The sequence below is a fragment of the Crinia signifera genome, chromosome 4 (genome assembly GCF_055691185.1).
Source record: "Crinia signifera chromosome 4, ASM5569118v1, whole genome shotgun sequence".
Classification (NCBI taxonomy): domain Eukaryota; kingdom Metazoa; phylum Chordata; class Amphibia; order Anura; family Myobatrachidae; genus Crinia; species Crinia signifera.
In genome coordinates, this window is record NC_139220.1 from 156,791,660 (window position 1) to 156,799,727 (window position 8,068).

At 43.3% G+C, this 8,068-nt stretch overlaps 1 protein-coding gene across 10 annotated transcripts in view; it reads right to left on the bottom strand.

Moving 5' to 3' along the window:
• Window positions 1-8,068, bottom strand: part of CADPS2 (calcium dependent secretion activator 2) — a 547,338-nt gene that overhangs the window by 288,193 nt on the left and 251,077 nt on the right. The gene's annotated exons all lie outside the window — the stretch shown is intronic.

Here is an 8,068-nt window from a genome sequence, read left to right on the forward strand (position 1 = left end):
GCATCTCTACAAATATACAGACATTCCTCACTTAACGACCTACCTGTTTATCGACCGCTCAGACTTACGACCCGGCATTCTTTTATTGATTGCACTGCGACTGTTTAGACTTACGCCACGCCTGCCAAACCATTCGTACTTACGACCCAGCCAGCCTGTTTAGTGACCCGTGCTGCACACGTTTTGCAGCGTCTCCACGACATGTCAGAGAATAGGAGGACAGGAGGAGTAGGACTTTTCTTTATTTAGAAATGTACTGTACTTGTATTATGTATTTTTATGCATGTTCATTTAAAGACCGAGTACTAGGAACAGAACCCGGACGTTAATTGAGAAATGTCGGTAAAAGTGAATGATGCACTTCGCGGTATGCGTCCTGGTGTGGTGAGCGCAGCGAGCTACCGAGCCCAAATGCGCAGTGATCCCCGCGAGGGGACGCAGATTACTTGACATGTATTCCATGTCCCCTCGCTGCACTCGCCACACTTTACAACTACGTAAGCCATGAACAGGTGGGAACACTATGCTGATTCTGACAGGAACACCACGCTGACTACATAATGGACACCCTGAAACGACACAAGTACCCACAGTACATATAGCATATATGTCCAGAGGTATGACTGAAGGGTACTTGTGTAGTTTCACAGAGGCACGCTACATTGTCAGTGTAGTCAGCCTAGTGTCCCAGTCAGGCGGCGTAGTCACCGTACTGTCCCCAGGAGCTGCAGCTCTGTCCTAGGTGTCCCTGACAAGCCTTGTGAGCGCCTCTTGCACAGCGCCGGTAACCACCAGATCCCCGCGCTGGCAGAAGCCGGCAGAGGCGCTCCTTCTGCCTTGGATGCAAGAGCGTCTTATACACAAGGGTACGGCAACCCTACCAGTGTCCACTTCAGGGAGACTGTCAGGGTTAGGGGTGCGGGCGCAAGTACGTCTCATGCACAATAGAGGATGCATTTGCCAGTGTTCCATGTTAAATACTGGCAAATGCCTCCATTTCAAACTACTACTATCCACATCATCCCGCAGCTTGGCTAGCCCCACGAGGGGTCGCAGATTGCATCCTCCTGACCTGTTCATACCTCCCCTATCGACGTCGGTGCAGAGTTGATTTTTTAAAGTGTGGAGATCACAGCGAGCCACTGAGCCTAAAGCGTGGTGAGCCCTGCGGAAAATGAGCCTGAAGTGTAGCGAACGCATGTGGAATACACGTCAAATAATCCATGTGCGCTCACCATGCTTCGGGCTCGGTGGCTTGCTGCACTCGCCACACTTTATAAAATGAACTCCAGGCCAACGTGGATAGTGGGGGTATGAACAGGTTGGTTAGTATAGAGCGCTTGCCACAAATTGTTTACCGAAAGCAGCTGCTTTAAGGGAGTAGTCAATTCCCTAAGAAAATAGAAATAAAAAGGCAAAAAGAAGCAGCGCTGATATCTGACAATGAAATCAATGAAAAATTATTTAATAACAATAATACACAATAAAATACATATATATATTAAAACCAGGAAATGATTGGTAATGGACCCAATTAATATAGTCACCAATTTTTAGGATAATTCAACCTGCACTGATCCTGGTAGATGGAGGGAATGGAGTCCTTATTAGCCACTTGATGGTATCCTGATGATGTTTGAATGGACTCAACCGATGGCACAAGATGTAATTAGCCTGCTCGGGAGTCCTCACTACTGCGAGTGGTCAGGTATCCATATTAAAAGGGCAAGAGACTTCCAAAGATGAGTGGAATCCGATCAGATGAATTAGCAGGTAGGGAAAGTCCTTTGGTGTGAAGGATTTGATCTTAGGCCAAATTAAGTCCAGGAGGCAACAGGCATCAACGCATTTTGCAGTACTACTGACTGCTTTATCAAGGTGTGATAAAGCAGTCAGTAGTACTGCGAAGGGGAGCTGGTAAAACCAATAACAGAATCATTCATCCAGTCACTAGCTACTGGAGTAATCCCAGAGGACGAGAAAACAGCGAATGTAGTCCCACTGCACAAAAGTGGAAGAAAGAAAGAGGTAAGCAACTATCGACCAGTGAGCTTTACATCAGTAGTAGGAAAATTGATGGAAATACTCTTAAAACAAAGAGTTGTAGAATATCTCAAAACCAGCAATTTACAGGATCCCCCAGGAAACCCGCATGGGTTTACTGGGGGAAGATCATGTCAAACAAATCTTACTGATTTTTTTGACTGGGTGACTAAAGTAATAGATCAAGGTGGGGCTGTAAATGTAGCTGATCTAGACTTTAGTAAGGCTTTTGACACTGTCCCACATCGCAGACTGTTAAATAAACTTGAAAGCTTGGGATTGGATTTTAAGATAGTTGAATGGATAAGAGCGTGGTTGAAGGACAGAAAACAGAGAGTTGTAGTAAACGGAGTACAGTCAAAAGGAGGTAAAGGTTACAAGTGGGGTACCCCAGGGATCTGTACTTGGACCAGTGCTTTTTAATATCTTTATTGGTGATATTGCAAATGGAATTGAGGGTAAATTGTGCCTTTTTGCCGATGACACAAAGGTATGCAACAGGTAGACACACCAGGAGGGGTAAAACACATGATTGATGATCTAGGTAGATTAGAGAAATGGTCAAGAGCAGGGATCCACAAACTATTTTGATCTCCAAAAGCATATAAATACATTAGAGACTGTACAAAGAAGGGCAACTAAAACGTACCAGGAAAGACTAAAATATCTTAATATGTATACTTTGCAGCAGAGAAGGGAAAGGGGGGGACATGATAGAAACTTTCAAATATATCAAGGGCTTTAACAAGGTACAGGTGGGAGACATTCTTTACAGGAAGAGGAGCAGCAGAACAAGTGGACATGCACTGAAACTAGAGAGGGGACGATTCAGGGAAATTTGAGGAAGAATTACTTCACAGAAAGAGTAGTAGATAAGTTGAATAGCCTCCCATCAGAGGTGGTAGAGGCAAATACAGTAGTACAATTTAAACATGCTTGGGATAGGCATATTGATATCCTTACAAAAAATAAGGATCAAATATGGTTTGAGGTAACAGGTTTAAAAAAGGGGCAGACTAGATGGGCCAAGTGGTTCTTATCTGCCGTCAAATTCTATGTTTCTAAGTAGAGTCCAGGTATTGGCGTGCAGTGCCCCTCTGCTTTTTATTCCTTCACTTGCAGGAGCTCCAGAGCCTCTCGATATTCTGAGTATGGACCCCAGTGTCTGGGTCCACGAAGTTATAACAGTGGTTGACGTGCAGGTGGTGGTACCCCGCCTGCTCAAATTCTTCCGTATTGTACACATGCCAACAGTCAGAATAGATGGTACCTGGCTTGATGTGTGTCTGGATGGCAGACATCAGAGTCCTGGCATCAAGGCTGGCCACTGGTGTGATGAAGCATTACCCAGTCTCATGCGATATCCCTCTGAAGAGCCACTGCTGTGGTAGGACGTGTCCAACGTGGCTCTTAAGCTGGACAAACAGACTTTCGTCCATGATTTTGCCAGGCCCGCCAATCCGGCGTTGGGGCTGGGACATCAGATTGAGGGTACACGCCTCCCACATCAGATTGTTATATAGGACGGCGGTTTTGTTAGAAATCTTGAGGTGGCGCTCACAAAACTGTATGCTTTTCAGCTCTTTCGCCCATGAAAATATGAACCACAGAAGGGTCAGAAAGGTCAGGTGACATCTGTGAAACCATTGTGCGGCCCAGAGACTAACATTCTTCTCACAACTTCTTATGTGGCAGCACCAAGATGCTCCGTTACGTTGAGCCTCATGGGATGCCCGTTGACACAGGTGTGTGTCTCCGGCAGCAAGTAGTGGCGTTGGAAAAACTCCATGGACTACTCCTCCATCTGCGGCAGGTTGAAAACTTGTCATAACCCACACAACGTAATAAGCAGTGACACAATGCTGACTGACTACGCTTACTGCGTAATGCAGACTGATTGCGCTAACTGTGAAAGCTCTGGTTAGCCACGAACGTACACAGTCGCAGACATAAACTGACTATGCTGGCTGCGGGAACATGACGCTGATGCTGACAGGGACGCTGACTGCAATGCTGACAGGGACACTACGCTGACTATGTAAGCGTCGCCATGAAACTACACAAGTACTGGTTGAAGTCTTGACTTATTTTTACATTAGTGAAGGCCCTTCTGGTTAGATATTCATACTCAAACTTTGGCATTGTAAGTAGGGTAGTCTCTTACATACACACAATTGGATGGCCCCTTGGTATGAATAGTGGTTCGATATTGGAGTGAGTCAGTCACCTGTTGAAAAATACCTATATATACGGTGCATGCGCCACCAAAGTGTGAGTATGATTATATAACCAGAAGGACCATCATCACAGTAAAAGTAAGGACAATAGTTCAAGACTATGTTCATACCTCTGAACTTACATATTTTACATACAACGTTTCATTTGGTTTATAGGAGTGACAGATGAAATGACTGTGTTCTCCCTCTCTTTGGGTCATTGTTCTAGTATTGTATGTTGGGTGATATACTGAGTACATAGCCCATAATAACGCTCCCTGTGTGCACTAATAAACATCCTGTCATATAGGCTTTTAATACCTATAATGGATGGCTACACAGCGGGTGCACAAGAAGAGTTCATCAATTCTCACAATTTTGAAGAGAAAATTGGTGATACATTGTAGATTGCAGGCGTACATTGTGCTTGGGGTGGCGAGTGACGGGGGTAGAGAGCGGATGCGTTGGTGGTGCTGCCAAATGGTGACTCACTGGTGCACACCTACAGTAAATGTCACTGGCATGTACAGATATCTTCCAGGGGAATATGCACTGGTAGAAGTGGTTAAAATATAGATAAAACAAACACCGTCAAATTCATTCTGATGTACCCTGCGGTTGTGTTTGGGTGGAGGACACTCTATACCAAATTCAACTGACACAAAAAAATATGAAATGAGGCTAATACTTCTACAATTGTGACATTTGAAAAAAAAAACCTATTCTAACTTAAAAGCAACAATAAATGATTTTAGTCTGAAAAATAACCCAAAAAACATTATTAGGCCTTCGTAAATATATGGCTGTATAGGATCTAAAGCAAAGACCCAGGAATATCTACAAATGATTAAAATAATGAATATCATGGTCCCATTTTATTTCAGAATAAAGAGAAAACAAATAATTATTGGAAACTGTACAATAAAGATACCTTTCTACATTTCAAAAATATAAAAAGTGAGATAAATTAATTTTGTAAAACTCCCCAAAATAATTTTTTATACTTATGCAATGTTCCAAGGTCAGAATTGTAATCAGAATAATTTTCTAGGGTAATTGAATATTTTTCCACTTAATATTTCCTGATTTCTTAATTATGGATACAATTCTAGAAAATTAGCGCACATTTACACAAGGCCACGTAACACTGTGGAAATTAAACAACTAAAATTGCAAGTCTGCTAAAAGTGCTGCATGACATCAAACACAAATCTAATCACTTCAATAAACTATGTGATTTAAAAATACAAGCTTTAGCTATATACATTATATTAATGCCACAGAGAGAACAAACTATTCATACACTTTTTCATAAATAATTGAAATTGCTAAAAAAACGTAAAAAAATTGGTTTTACAGCAACAACATTCTGTGTGAAGTTTTATTAAGAAAACTAAAATAAAAAAATGTCAACTGTTCCAATAAATAGTATTTGCACTTCTACTAATTGAAATGCTATTTTATTTGTATATTTCCTGTATTAAAGAATTTGTATGTGACAAAAAGGAAATATGCTGCAATTGAGGAAAGCGCATTAGACATACAGTACAATACAGATTTGGGGGAAGACAGAAGGAGTCCTCCTGGATGAAGCGCAAGCTGGCTGATTGTTGGGCAACGTCGGGCAGCCTTGCCCAGGAAATGAGTTACCCAGCAACTTCTGGTTGGCATGGTGGTGGGTCAGTCAGACACCGGTAGCAACAGAAACCTGAGAGGTATATATTGTGTGCTATTTGTGTTCTGTGCAGTAGTATTGTGCCTTAACAACAGGGGTTACACCCCAAAAGCTTGCTTAAATTCAGAAAAAGGGAAATGTATTTATTTCCAGCCTCCTGAGTGCCGTTCATTTTTGGATTCTACATATACCTTTTGTTCATGCACCAGGGCTCGTTGTCCAGCTGTTCGTCAGTGCTGGCAGTATTGGATCTATATATATCTGTATATGAAGGCAAATAATGGATATAGAGAGCGCTGTGATGGAACCTCCACCTTAGTGTGAGACTTAACAGTGGATACAATCTTTTACAATTTGTAAACAAATTTATTTAAAATATATATGACATAATTTGGGTCAAACACTGTATACATTTGACAAAACATGGTTTCCAGTTGAAATAGAGAACCAAGGCGTTTCGTCGATCTACTAACTTCAGGGGTTATTGACTCCAAATTTTGGGGTTTGATGGTTTTAAACAGGCATGTCCAACGTTGGCCCTCCAGATGTTGTGAAACTACCCATCCCAGCATGCTTTGCAATAGTTTTAGCATTCTCTAATAGCAAAACTGTGGCAAAGCATGCTGGGATGTGTAGTTTCACAACATCTGGAGGGCCAACGTTGGACATGCCTGGTTTAAAATAAGGGTACTTGTTTCCTAGCACGGCCACAAATCTTGGCCATCGGGGGTAATTTTAGTGGCCTGCGACGCGACCAACGCGATGCCCCCGATTTTTCCATTGAAATGCATTGAAAACAGTGAAAATCGGGTCGGTCGCGTCGTGTGCGGCTAAAAAAGCTTAAATGGTCCACACACGATGGCCGCGATTTCCCCATAGGGAACAATGTTAAATGTGTAACTTTACCCCCGATGACCGCGATTTCCCATAGGAAACAATGTTAAATGGGTCAATTTACCCAAATCATCATAGGGAACAATGGTAAATGGGCCATAAAGGCCAAAAAACACCCCTGAACATTGACATGTCCCCCCAAAAGTAGTTCACGCCACCCCACGATGAACGTGAACCCGAAGCGTGGCGAGCGCAGCGAGCCCGCGAGGGGCGGCGGTACGCGTCCTCCGACCTTTTCATACCCCCACTATCCACTAGGGCGTGGAGTTGAGAATAGAATAGTGTGGCGAGCGCAGCGAGCCGCCGAGCCTGAAGCGTGGCGAGCGCAGCGAGCCCCGCAAGGGGATGCGGATACCTTCACAGGTAAATGTGTCCTTTCGCGGGCTTCACAGGTATCCGCGTCAGCTCGCCACGCTTCGGGCTCGGTGGCTCGCTGCGCTCGCCACACTATTCTATTATCAACTTCACGCCCCAAGTGGATAGTAGGGGTATGAAAAGGTCGGAGGACGCGTACCGCTGCGCTCGCCACGCTTCGGGTTCACGTTGATCGCGGGGTGGCGTAAACTACTTTTGGGGGGACATTTCACTGTTATGGGGTGTTTTTGGCCCATTTACCATTGTTCCTATAATAATTTGGGAAAATTGAGCCATTTCACATTGTTTCCTATGGGAAATCGTGGTCATCGCGGGTAAATTGAGGCATTTAACATTGTTCTCTATGGGGAAATCGCGGGCATCGCGTCTGGCCCATCGCAGCCGATTTTGTAGTGCATGCGATGCCCGCGATCATGATCGTTGTGGCCGTGCTAGGAAACAAGTACCAAAATAAGTTTTGAAAAAATCTTCTTATATTGAAGTTTCATGACATTCAGCGGTTCACAGGTTCGTAGAAAAAAAGGTTGTGTGCTGCGCTTGGTAAGCTGCTCAATATATTGGGTGATCAATAAAGAAGGGATCACAGGTTGGTCATAAGTATTGATGGGTCATTGGTATTTGACCATCCGTAAATTGTATACGCGGACCAGAGGTATAAAATTAGATGAATTAGAACTGGGGGTTAATACCCCATTCATTTAGTAAAATGATCCACAGAAAAATCCATCCATACTAAATTGGAGATATTAGATATAATTATTTTATAATTGGTTTACCCGTATGGGGGCATCATACTGGAACAGTATCTAAAATAAGTATCTATCTAATGACATGAAAGATCACTGGTAAAAAAAAAGTTACCACT